This window comes from Capricornis sumatraensis, chromosome 4 (genome assembly GCF_032405125.1).
Source record: "Capricornis sumatraensis isolate serow.1 chromosome 4, serow.2, whole genome shotgun sequence".
Taxonomy (NCBI): domain Eukaryota; kingdom Metazoa; phylum Chordata; class Mammalia; order Artiodactyla; family Bovidae; genus Capricornis; species Capricornis sumatraensis.
Window position 1 is genome coordinate 114584298 of NC_091072.1, and position 13510 is coordinate 114597807.

The 13510-nt window shown below is 45.7% G+C and overlaps 1 protein-coding gene across 2 annotated transcripts in view; it reads left to right on the top strand.

The window, feature by feature from the left end:
- Nucleotides 1-13510, top strand: part of ABTB3 (ankyrin repeat and BTB domain containing 3) — a 320838-nt gene that overhangs the window by 127182 nt on the left and 180146 nt on the right. The window lies entirely within an intron of this gene.

Consider the following 13510-nt stretch of genomic DNA (forward strand, 5'->3'; position numbering starts at 1 on the left):
ACCCTGACCTTAGTTTTCTGAATGTTGAGTTTTAAGCCAACTTTTTCACTCTCCTGTTTCACTTTCATCAAGAAGCTCTTTAGTTCTTCTTTGCTTTCTGCCATAAGGTTGGTGTCATCTGCGTATCTGAGGTTTTTGATATTTCTACTGGCAATCTTGATTCCAGCTTATGCTTCATCCAGCCTGGCATTTCATATGATGTACTCTGCATATAAGTTAAATAAGCAGGGTGACGATATACAGCCTTGACGTACTCCTTTTCCTATTTGGAACCAGTCTGTTGTTCCATGTCCAGTTCTAACTGTTGTTTCTTGACCTGCATACAGCAGGAGGCAGGTCAGGTGGTCTGGTATTCCCATTTCTTGAAGAATTTTCCAGTGTATTGTGATCCACACAGTCAAAGGCTTTGGCATAGTCAATAAAGAAGAACTAGATGTTTTTATTGACTCTCTTGCTTTTGGGATGACCCAACAGATGTTGGCAATTTAATCTCTGGTTCCTCCGCTTTTTCTAAATCCAGCTTGAACATCTGGAAGTTCATGGTTCACATACTGTTGAAGCCTGGCTTGGAGAATTTTGAGCATTACTTTGCTAGCATGTGAGATGAGTGCAATTGTGCAGTAGTTTGAGCATTCTTTGGCATTGCCTTTCTTTGGGATTGGAATGAAAACTGACCTTTTCCAGTCCTGTAGCCACTGCTGAGTTTTCCAAATTTGCTGGCATATTGAATTGCAGCACTTTCACAGCATCATCATTTAGGATTTGAAATAGCTCAACTGGAATGCCTCACCTCCACTTGCTTTGTTCATAGTGGTACTTCCTAAGGCCCACTTGACTTTGCATTCCATGATGTTTGGCTCTAGGTGAGTGATCACACCATCGTGGTTATTTGGGTCATGAAGATCTTTTTTGTATAGTTCTTCTGTGTATTGTTGCCACCTCTTCTTAATATCTTCTGCTTCTGTTAGGTCCATACCATTTCTGTCCTTTATTGTGCCCATCTTTACATGAAATATTCCCTTGGTATCTCTAATTTTCTTGAAGAGATCTCTAGTCTTTCCCATTCTGTAGTTTTCCTCTATTTCTTTGCATTGATCACTGAGGAAGGCTTTCTTATCTCTCTTTGAACTCTGCATTCAAATGGGTATATCTTTCCTTTTCTCCTTTGCCTTTAGCTTCTCTTCTTTTCTCAGTTATTTGTAAGGCATCCTCAGACAACCATTTTGCCTTTTTGCATTTCTTTTTCTTGGGGATGGTCTTGATCACTGCCTCCTGTACAATGTAACGAACCTCCATCCATAGTTCTTTAGGCACTCTATCAGATCTAAACCCTTGAGTCAATGTTACTTCCACTGTATAATCGTAATGGATTTTATTTAGGTCATACCTGAATGGTTTAGTGGTTTCCTCTACTTTCTTCAATTTAAGTCTGAATTTGGCAATAAGGAGTTCATGATCTTAGCCACAGTCAGCTCTCAGTCTCATTTTTGCTGACTGTATAGAGCTTCTCCATCTTTGGCTGCAAAGAATATAATCAATCTGATTTTGGTGTTGACCATCTGGTGATGTCCATGTCTAGAGTCTAATCTTGTGTTGTTGGAAGAGGCTGTTTGCTACCACCAGTATGTTCTCTTGGCAAAATTCTGTTAGCCTTTGACCTGGTTCATTTTGTACTCCAAGGCCAGATTTGCCTGTTACTCCAGGTGTCTCTTGACTTCCTACTTTTGCATTCCAGTCCCCTATAATGAAAAGGACATCTTTTTTGGGTGTTAGTTCTAGAAAGTCTTGTAGGTTTTCATAGAAACATTCAACTTCAGCTTCTCCAGCATTACTGGTCAGGGCATAGACTTGGATTACTGTGATATTGAATGGTTTGCCTTGGAAACGAACAGAAATCATTTCTGTCATTTTTAAGATTGCATCCAAGTACTGCATTTCGGACTCTTTTGTTGACTATGATGGCTACTCCATTTCTTGTAAGAGATTCTTGCCCAGAGTAGTAGATATAGTGATCATTTGAGTTAAATTTATCCATTCCAGTCCATTTTAGTTCACTGATTCCTAAAATGTCAATGTTCACGCTTGCCATCTCCTGTTTGACCACTTCCAATTTGCCTTGATTCATGGACCTAACATTCCAGGTTCCTATGCAATATTGCTCTTTACAGCATCTGACTTTACTTCCAGCACCAGTCACATCCACAACCGGGGGTTGTTTTTGCTTTTGCTCCATCTCTTCATTCTTTCTGGAGTTATTTCTCCACTGATCTCCAGTAGCATATTGGGCACCTACTGACCTGGGGAGTTCCTCCTTTGATATCCTATCATTTTGCCTTTTCATACTGTTCATGGGGTTCTTAAGGCAAGAATACTGAAGTGGCTTGCCATTCCCTTCTCCAGTGGACCACATTTTGTCAGAACTCTCCACCATGACCCGTCCGTCTTGGGTGGCCCTAAACAGCATGGCTCATAGTTTCATTGAGTTAGACAAGGCTGTGGCTTATGTGATCTGTTTGGTTAGTTTTCTGTGATTGTGGTTTTCAGTTTGCCTACCCTCTGATGGATAAGGACAAGAAGTTTATGGAAGCTTCCTGATGGGAGAGACTGACTGAGGGGGAAACGGGGTCTTGTTCTGATGGGCGGAGCCATGCTCAGTAAATCTTTAATCCAGTTTTCTGTTGAATGGTGGGGCTGTGTTCCCTCCCTGTTATTTGACCTGAGGCCAAACTATGGTGGAGGTAATGGAGATAATGGCGACCTCCTTCAAAAGGTCCCATGCACGCACTGCTATACTCAGTGCCCCCAGCCCTGCAGCAGGCCACTGCCGACCCACGCCTCCACCAGAGACTCCTAGACACTCACAGGCAAGCCTGGGTCAGTCTCTTGTGGGGTCACTGCTCCTTTTTCCTGGGTCCTGGTGCACACAAGGTTTTGTTTGTGCCCTTCAAGAGTCTGTTTTCCCAGTCCTGTGTAAGTTCTGGAGGCTCTTTGGTGGGGTTAATAGTAACCTCCTCCAAGAGGACGTATGCCATACCCAGGCCTGCTGCAGCCAGAGCCCCTGCCCCTGCAGCAGGCCACTGCTGACCTGTACCCCCACAGGAGACACTCAAACACAGTTCTGGCTCAGTCTCTGTGGGGTCTCTGGGTCCCGGTGCATGCAAGGTTTGTTTGAGCCTTCTGAGCATCTCTGGTTGGTATGGGGTTTGATTCTAAATGTGATTCCACCCCTCCTACCATCTTGCTGGGGCTTCTCCTTTGCCCTTGGACGTGGGGTATCTTTTTTTGGTTGGATCTAACATTCTCCTGTCAATGGTTGTTCAGCAGCGAGTTGTAATTTTGGAGTTCTTGTAGTAGATGATGAGTGCATGTCCTTCTACTCTGCCATCTTGAATGCAGTGGGTAGCCTGTCCCTTTTCCAGGGGAGCTTCCTGACCCAGGAATTGACAGGGTCTCCTGCATTGCAGGTGGGGCAACCCAGGAAGCCCCACCATGACCTTAGCAAGTTTTTACTATTTCTCCTATATTGTGAATGAGGAAAATAAGGCTCCAAATTGAAAGTGGCAGAATCCACCTACAATGCAGTAGCTGCTCAGTCACTTCAATCATGTTCAACTCTGTGAGATCCCATAGATGGCAGCCCACCAGGCTCCCCTGTCCCTGGGATTCTCCGGGCAAGAACACTGGAATGGGTTGCCATTTCCTTCTCCAATGCATGAAAAGCGAAAGTGAAGTCGCTCAGTCATGTCCAACTCTTAGCTACCCCATGAACTGCAGCCTACCAGGCTCCTCCATCCGTGGGATTTTTTGCAGGCAAGAGTACTGGAGTAGGGTGCCATTGCCTTCTAGACCCCAGTCCAATTCCTGGGTTGGGAAGATCCACTAGAGAAGGGATAGGCTACCCACTCCAGTGTTCTTGGGCTTGCCTCGTGGCTCAGCTGGTAAAGAATCTGCCTGCAATGTGGGAGACCTGGGTTTGATCCCTGGGTTGGGAAGATCCCCTGGAGAACAGAAAGGCTACCCACTCCAGTATTCTGGCCTGGAGAATTCCATGGATTGTATAGTCCATGGGGTCACAAAGAGTTGGACACAACTGATCAACTCACTCACTTGCCCAAATCCATAGCTAGGCAGTGCAGAAGATAGAGCTCAGTCTGGAGCTGGCCTGCCTGCTGCTTGCACCCTTAGCTGGATGCTGGAGGAAGAGACAAAGCCAGCCTCAACAATGGTGGGTCAGTGGTTCTCAAACTGTTAAGATTCTTAAGTGCTTAAGAATCATCTGTAGTGTTTACTTAAAATGGAGAATTTCGATTTCATGCCAGAAGTTTGCTTCAGTAGGCCTCGAATGGGGGCCCTAGAATCATCTTTTTAGTATTCTTTGTACAGGCTTTTTTTGTTTGTTTGTTTCTTGCTCTTGAGAATGACCAGGGATCTTCCTACTTTTGCATTACCAAGATCCAGTATGGGGTACAGAGCTGGTGTTCAGTAAGCATTATCTCAACAGATAGATGACTGAATGAATGAATGAGTGAATGTTTTCATTTTGGATCATTTTTCCCCCAAGTAAGACAAATTTTGAGAATAATTCAGGTCGTATTGGAATTTAATAGAATGTTAACTCTAGTCACTTTCCTCCTCTCTGGACTGCAACCTAATAGTGTTTGAAAAGTAGAGAAGACTGTAGATTTCATTTCCTTTTTTGCCCATTGGAAGCCAAACACTTTTGTTGTTGTTGCTGTTGAATTGTGTCATACTAATGGTGAAGGATTGATTTTGATGGCTTATCTGATATTATTTATTTGGCCAAATATCCTAACATCTGCTAGCTTTTCTTCTCAAGGCTCCAAAATTTCAGGAAATGGAGTAGCAGATAAATAGGTCCCACTTTTTTCCTTCCTTTCTTTTCCTCCCAGCCAGTCATGGTTCCTGGATAGGTGATAAGGGACTCATGAAACGCTTAAAGCATGTAAACCCTGGGAGAGAACCATGCTTCCTGGGGGCCCAGGAGGACTCTTAGGTAAAGAGCGTGGAGGAGGGGTGGAGTCACTGGGCCTGCTCACCATCTTGGATCTTCTCTCCTTGACTTGGTGTACATAATCCCGAGGGCAGCCACATTGTTATTAAAAACCTGCAAGGATGGGGGTGCATTTGGTCAGGAGGAGTTGGAGAAAATGAAATGGCATGGCTTGTCTTCTTAGATTTCTCAAAAGCAGAGGAGACACTTGGGAGGACCAAGCAGCAGGCAGGGTGGAGGGACCAGGATGCCCCACACTGTCCATCAGGGAAGTCACATACTAGAAGAGTCAACTCAGGAAGCATGTGACCAGGAGGACGAGCACTCATTCATTCATTCATTCATTCCACAATTGTTTATTCCACTCCATTATGTTTTGTTCATTGCTGTAGCCTCAGCACCTAGAAAAGAATGCAACCATGAACATAACTAAGTCCCTGCCCTCTTGGAGCTTATATTCTAGTCAAGGAGAAAGAATATATACAAGTGCATTTTTTAAAAAATTAAGCGAATATATTGCAGACTCTGTTGGATGGTGATGAGTTCTATGTAGAAACAGCAAGAAGTGGGGAAGCAGAGAGTTTCTGTGGCAGAGCAAGTAGACATTTTACTAGGGCAATCCAAAAAAGTTCTTGAAAGGTGTCATTTGAGCAAAGACCTTATAGGAGATTAGGTTCCTGGGAAGCCAACTCTGAGACTCACAGAGAATGGTCACAAATTTAGTGATTTTTAAATAACATAAATGTATTATTTTACAGTTCTGGACATCAGAAGTTCTAAATTCAAGTTATCAGTAGAGCTCTGTGACTTCTAGATGCCTTAGGGAGAATGTACTTCCTTTTCCAGTTTGTAGAAAGCACCTGCGTTCCTTGGCTTATGGCCTCTTCCTCCATCTTTAAGACCGATCGCATAGCATTTTCAAATCTCTCTCTCTGACTTCTGCTTCTGTCACTCCATCTCCTTTTCTGTCTCTGACCCTCCTGCCTCCCTCTTATAAGGAACCTGTAGTCACATTGGACCCACCCAGAGAATCCAGGATAATCTCCCCTTCTCAAGGTCCTTCTTGTAATCACATCTGCAAAGTCCCTTTTGCCACATGGGGGACACATTCACGGGCTCTGGCCCCATCTTCGGGGGTGATAATTCTGCCTACCACAGATGGAAGAGCATTTCAGGCAGGAGAAACTGCTTAAACAAAAACATAGTAAGCATAGTGCCGTGTGCTATGTGAATGCACAGGAAGAAAAATTAGAGCCTTTTGGGCCCTCCTGCTAGGTGAGAAGTGGTTTTTGGTTCTGGGTTCTGACATAGGAGGGGCTAGGGGTTAGTCTGAGTAGAATGGTAGGCCAGGGGATGTGTTCTGAAGCTGCCATATTGTGATGAGCACACCGTCTTTACTTAAACGATGTGTTTGTTTGTGCTGGCTTGTGCAGGGAGGAGTGGTTTAGAGACTGGGAGAGGCCTAACACCATGCTGACTGGGAGGGGCAACGGGTACCCCTGTGGTCGGTTTTATGAATTATAGAGACTATAAGTCCACAGTGTGCTAGAGCATGGACACTGTAAATGAGACACCCCAGAATCCAGGGTCACTTCCTCCTCTGTCCCCCACCATCTGGGTGGGGAGGTGAACCCCAGGTGACCGCAAGAAGGGCAGAGCAGCTCCTGGGTCCCTTCTCAGGTCAGCAGAGCTATGGTTCGGGCTCCTGCTGCCTCTGTGTCTGTCCCCAGAGTGACCACCAATGCCAGCAAAGTTCCTAACCCCAGAGAAAAGAATTGCCTCTGCCACATGGAGTGTCCAGTAGACATGGGATCATAGGAAGAGGCTGGATCCAAATTCTGAAGATGTATGCAGATCTCAGCCGTCTTGCTGGCAGACGATGCAGACCTGGGCATCGTCTCAGAGTCTCAATTTCCTCATCTGGAAAGTATGGATAATAACGTCTACTCCATGGGGCTATTGAGAAGATTTGATGACATCATGCTTGGAAAGTGCCTTCCAAATAAAGAGCTTTATAATTTTTTAAGTGTTGAGTTGGGAAGCAGATTCTAGCTTGGAAGGTGGTCATCCTCTTAGGATCCCATAGCCCCTCTCAGTTAGCCAGAAGACACTGTTTTCCAGAGCAGGCTGTTTCAGAACATTATGGGGGAACAGAATGTATGGTCCCAGGCATCTGTGCCCTGGCTAAGAAGAGGAGGTGGAGGCCCTTAAGGTTGACTTTTTCTCCCTCTCTCTGCACCCTGTCTGCTTCTTCATGTTGGTGGTTACCTGAGAATCCAGGTCCCCCACACCTCCACCCCAATTTGGTGGCTGGAGAGGGGTGGTCAGTGTAGCAAGACAGTGAAATATACTCTCTCCTGCACACAGGAGTGCTTCCAACAGCTTGGCCATATTTGAAATTCAAATAGCTGCAGCACTTCCTGCACTGTGTTAACTTCCATGATTACTAGGGAGAAAGGCTCCTGACAGAACTCACAGGTCGACCATGTAATGGTTTTGTCTATGGAGCCTGTCTTAGGTCTACTCTGCTGAGAGAGTGGGGGAGGGGATCAGGGGCACCAGGTACAGCCTCTTCGTTAAGGCCTCCTGCAAACTAAAAGCACAATTTTGAACTTGCTTATTCAAGCCCAGAGAGAACTTGAGTCTCAACCTCTGACCCACAGCCAGGTAGGCCCAGTGTTCTTGGCCAGGGCAGGTCCCAGGGGCCCCGTGCTCAGCACAGGTTCAGGGTTTTGTCCCCTCCTCCCAAATATATACCAAGGAATTGATGTGCCGAGCATGGGCTAAGTGCTTCTCCACAACTATCTCCAGCGCACTTCAGAGCAACCCTGTGAAAGCAGGTTCTATAATTCCCATTTTAGAGACTGGAAGAATAAGGCCCAGATGGAAATGGAATCAGACTGATCTGAGTTAGAAATCCATCTCCCAAACCAGGTCCCATCTCTCAAGATAAGCGTGACTTGCACCATATACTGATCCTCTCAGTTTTGGTTTATTCATCTGCAAAAGTGGGGATTGTTTACTGACTTGAGGGGCTTCTGTGAGAAATAAATGAATGAAAGTGTGTAAATTACAGGTAGGAACTTCATGAGCGGCAGCTATGCAATGGATTTACCTGAGTCTGGTGGTTCTGTGGGGCCCTTGTCTTTGGCCTGGGTTCGATCCCTGGGTTGGGAAGATCCCCTGGAGAAGGGACAGTCTACCCACTCCAGTATTCTGGCCTGGAGAATTCCATAGACTGCATAGTCCATGGGGTGGCAAAGAGTCAGACATGACTGAGGGAATTTCACTTTCACTTTTCCATGCTCTGCCGCAAGATTCAGAATCTGCACTCCAACACCCACTCCTATCTCTGTAAAAAGGCTCCCAGGAAGGGAGTTTCCAAAGAAATTAGAAGAGACTGGAGCAAACTAATTTAAACTTGAAGTGAAACTCCAAACAGCCCAAAGCAAGGCCTTCTTGGCATACTCCATCAGCTGCCCCTGAGAGGAGCACTAGCAGAGCCTACCGTCTGCTTGCTGTGGGGCCTTAGGATCTCATAGGGTAGTAGTTCAGTGGGATTCTTGAATAACAGATGAATGAACTCAAGCAGTGTCTGGAGAAGCATGGGGAAGCCCAGTACTGAGAAGTAAGAGGCACGAAGAGGGAGGCTTTGGCCAGGTGACCCTGGGCCAACCTTGTGTTGCCACCTGCCAGTTGTGTGACCTCAGGTGATGCAGTCATGTGTCTGGGCCCTTAGGTCTCCTGCTTGTAAAATTGTAGGTGGGGGCAGTCTAGACTCCAGCACTTTGGCACCCAGTGTCTGGGTCCAGGAGGCCCCGACAGCACCATAGGGAGAACCTCTGCAGTGGGATTTCTCTGCATCCTGTGATGGGTCTGTTTCCAGAGCACAGACAGGCTGCATCACTCCAATGAGGCAGACTCTTTCTCGTATGCTTTTTATTTTGTGTTGGGGTAAGGGTATCGATGACTAAATCTTCCCTGGTGGCTCAGACAGTAAATAATCTGCCTGTGATGCAGGAGACCCGAGTTCGATACCTGGGTCAGGAAGATCCCCTGGAGAAGAGAATGGCTACCCACTCCAGTATTCTTGCCTGGAGAATCCCATGGACAGACCATGGGGTTGCAGAGAGTCAGAAACACTGATGAGCGACTTACACTATACCCAATTAATAATGTTGTGATAGTTTCAGGTGAGCAGGGAAAGGACTCATCCAAACATATGAAAAGAAAGGAAGTGAAGTCGCTCAGTTGTGTCCGACTCTTTGTGACCCCGTGTACTGTAGCCTACCAGGCACCTCCGTCCATAGAATTTTCCAGGCACGAGTACTGGAGTGGGTTGCCATCTCCTTCTCCAGAGGATCTTCCCCACCCAGTGAACAAACCCGGGTCTCCTGCATTGCAGGCAGACGCTTTACCATCTGCGCTACCAGGGAAGCCGTGTATCCAAACTCCCCTCCCATCCAGGCTGCCACGTAACATTGAGCAGAGTTCCCTGCGCTGTATAGTAGGTCCTTGTTGGTTATTCATTTTAAATATAGCAGTGTGTACGTGTCCACCCCAAGCTCCCTGACTGTCCCTTCCCCCTGTCCTTTCCCCTGGCAACCGTAAGTTTGTTCTCTAAGGCTATTTCTGTTTTATAAGTTCATTTGTATCATTTCTTTTTAGATTCCATATGCGATATTTGTCCTTTTCTGTCCAACTTACTTCACTCAGTATGACAATCTCTAGGTTCATTCAAGTTCTGCAAATGGCATTATTTCATTCTTTTTAATGGCTGAGTAATGTTCCATCATTTATATGTACCACATTCATTTCTCTGTTAATGGACGTTTAGGTTGCTTGATGAAGCAGAACTCTTAAATCTAAACTGCCTACATCAGCATTTTATCTCCAGAGGGCATGTGAGAGCACTAACATAAATGGACATCCCAAAACATAGACATGTAAGGCTGCAGGGAACTTTCCCCTCCTTATTTCACCGCCATTTCATTTTCTTCCCAGCCCACAAGGTGCCAAGCTTCTGGAGGAAAGAGCCACTCCTTTGGGATTCCTCCACGCAGTGCCCTGTGTTGACCATGGGGCATGATAACACCCACAGTCCTGTGCAGTCTGCATACCTAAGCCACATCACCTCATTTCTCAGGCCTCTCGAGATTTTTGCATCTGAAGATAAGGGTATTAAGACCTCTTCATTTCTAAAGGAAAGATGTGAGGGTTCACTGAATTGATGAATTTAGCACAGAGCCTGGTGTGCAGTAAGTGCTCACTAAATGTCAGTGCTCTTCTTCCCTTAACAGTAGATCTTCACTGTACAAATGATTAATGTGTAGTTGCTAGAACTCTTAGTCCTGAACAGTCCATGGGGACAGGGAGGAAATGATTTAAGTGATTTCTTGGGGCTGGCTCACTTGTCTCTGGTCTATATTATGCTTACTGATTCTCTCTCTCTCTCCCTGCCTTGCCTTCCCTCCTTCCCTCCCTCTTTCTTTCTTTCCATTTTCTTCTCTTCCCATAATAGAGTGGAAGAAAAATCTAATTACCAGTCTGGATTAAGAAATGTTGTTGTTGTTTTTTTTTAATTTTTATTTTTACTTTATTTTGCTTTACAATACTGTATTGGTTTTAAATTTTTTTTTTAATGGAGTATTTTTTAAATCTCGAATTTTTTTTTACAGCGTCTTAGGTCAAGGAACTTAACATTGGAAATGGTGCCCTTTTTCAGAGCAGATGAACCCCATATAGGAGCTCCTGAGATGTTATGCAACAGCACATTTGGGTTTGATAGGTTTGAAAGGAGTGACATTAAAGAGAGAAAAATATGGCACCATAGAGGATGGGTTTTCTTCCTCTTGCTCACAACATAACTTGAGATGAGATTGGTCTACTCTGATAGCTCTTTTTGCTCTCTTCCTTGCAGTGTGCAAGGTGGAAACCTCATTTCTTTTTCAGCTGAGTACTGAGACTCTGAAGGTGAACTTGTTTAGAACATGTTGAAGGCAGGGTTGTCTGTGACACCCGCCACCCTCTTGCCACCTTCTGTGGTCCTGAACATTCCTAAGGGTTGTATGAAATGGATACATGTGCTCCCTGGAGCTTATAAATAACTGTCTTCACATGCCCCTTCTAATTCATCCTCCACACACCCGCCACAACACACTGTTAAACACAGAATATGTCTTGCTTTAAATTCTCTGTAGGTTTCCCACTGCTCTCAGAGTCCGGGCCCTTTATCATGGCTGACAAGTCTTGGGATTGGACTCCTGCCTGCTTCCCCAGCCTCCTCCCTGCTTCCCCAGCCCCCTCCCTTACTGCTTTCCCTCTACCCACCCAGGGCTGCTTCCAAACAGTCGGACACATGTGCTTCTTCCTGCCTTTCTGCTTTTCCACCTATTCATTCATTCATTTAGCCAACAAGTGAAAGTGAAAGTAAAGTCGCTCAGTCATGTCAGACTTTTTGCGACCCCATGGGGTGTAGCCCACCAGGTTCCTCTGTCCATGGGATTCTCCAGGCAAGAATACTGGAGTGAGTTGCCATTTCCTTCTCCAGGGGATCTTCCCGACCCAGGGATTGAACCCCGGTCTCCTGAACTGCAGGCAGACATTTTACCCTCTGAGCCACCAGGGAAACAAACAAGTAAGTAGTGAGCACAAACTATGTGCCAGGCACTGTATTTGCTACCAAGGTTGAGAATGACACAGACAGATCAAAAGGTCTCTGCCCTCATAGAGCCTACAGTCTCCAGGGGTAGACGGTGGAAGGGAGATTCTTAAAAATTTAGAAAGATGCATCAATCAAGTAATCACCAATTGCAATGAGTGATGGATTTAAAAAGATAAGATGTGATATGGGACACTGGGGCTGGGCTGAAACACGTTTATACATGGTGGTCAGGAAAGGCTGTTACATTTCTGTTCAGAAAGTATTACCTCATATGGAGCAGCAAGGGGAATGTGATCTAGGTCTAAGGAACAACATGTACAAAGACCCATAGGTGGGAATGAGTTTGGTGTACTCAGAGAACTGAAAGAACAGGTTGTCTGGATAGCTGTGAGCAAGAGCAGTTGGAAAACCAGAACCTGGGGCTTGAAGGTAAGGTTATGAGCTGAGATTTTCTGCTGGGAGCAGGAGTAAGTGATTAGAGGGCTTTAAACAAGGGAGCAATATCTTAGTTATATTTTAATTCCTGCTGAAAGAGAATTAAAAGACACTTGCTCCTTGGAAGAAAATTTATGACCAACCTAGACAGCATATTAAAAAGCGGAGACATTACTTTGCCAACAAAGGTCCGTCTAGTCAAAGCTATGGTTTTTCCAGTAATCATGTATGGATGTGAGAGTTGGACTATAAAGAAAGCTGAATGCTGAAGTATTGATGCTTTTGAACTGTGGTGTTGGAGAAGACTCTTGAGAGTCCCTTGGACAACAAGGAGATCCAACCAGTCCATCCTAAAGGAAATCAGTCCTGAATGCCACCTGATATGAAGAACTGACTCCTTAGAAAAGACCCTGATGCTGGGAAAGATTGATGGAAGAGAAGGGGACAACAGAGGATGAGATGGTTGGATGGCATCACCAACTCAATGGACATGAGTTTGAGTATGCTCCAGGAGTTGGCGATGGACAGGGAAGCCTGGCATGCTGCAATCCATGGGGTCTCAAAGAGTTGGACATGACTGAGCAACTGAACTGACCTGAACTGAAGAGAGAATGAATGGATTGGGGCAAGAATAGAAGTGGGAACCCCCAGACAAGAGGATGCGGCCTGGAGGAGGGGTACCATTATAAATAAAGAGAAATGGAGATGGGAGCTAAATTCGGAGGGTAAAACAGATAGGACTTTGCAACTGTTCTGAACATAGTAGGAGAGGGTGGAATCCATGCGACACTCCAGTTTCTAATTGGAGGGACTGGGACCATGGTGGAACCACTTACTGAGTGGGCGAGGTTCAGGGCAAGAAGAAGGGAACAGGTTTGAGGGAAATTAAGTGTGCACCTGGAGTGTGCCAAGTTCTTGTAACACAAACTCCTATGTGTTATTCACTGTACATACCCCAGCTCTTAGCCCTGTTGTCCAGGATACAATGTGTGCGCTCAGTCACTCAGTCGTGTCCACTCTGTGTGACCCATGGGCCGTAGCCCTCCAGGTCCCTCTGTCTATGGGATTTCCCAGGCAAGGATACTGGAATGGGTTGCCATTTTCTCCTCCAAGGTATCTTCCCAACCCAGGGATTGAACCCATGTCTCTTGCATCTCCTGCACTGGCAGGTAGATTCTTTACCACTAGTTCCACCTGAGAAGTCCAGCTCTTAGCCCTATGCCCAGTGCTCCTAAAAGCTTGTTGAGTGAATACATACTCAAATCTACCTAACTAGTGGGACTACAGTTTGGTCCTTGCAGCTGTAGATCTGCCTGGGGATACCCAAAGAGGCCACACTTGAATAGGCCCAACGCAGACAGGCTATAAGGCTCCCAGGGCCTACTGCCACCTGAGAATGT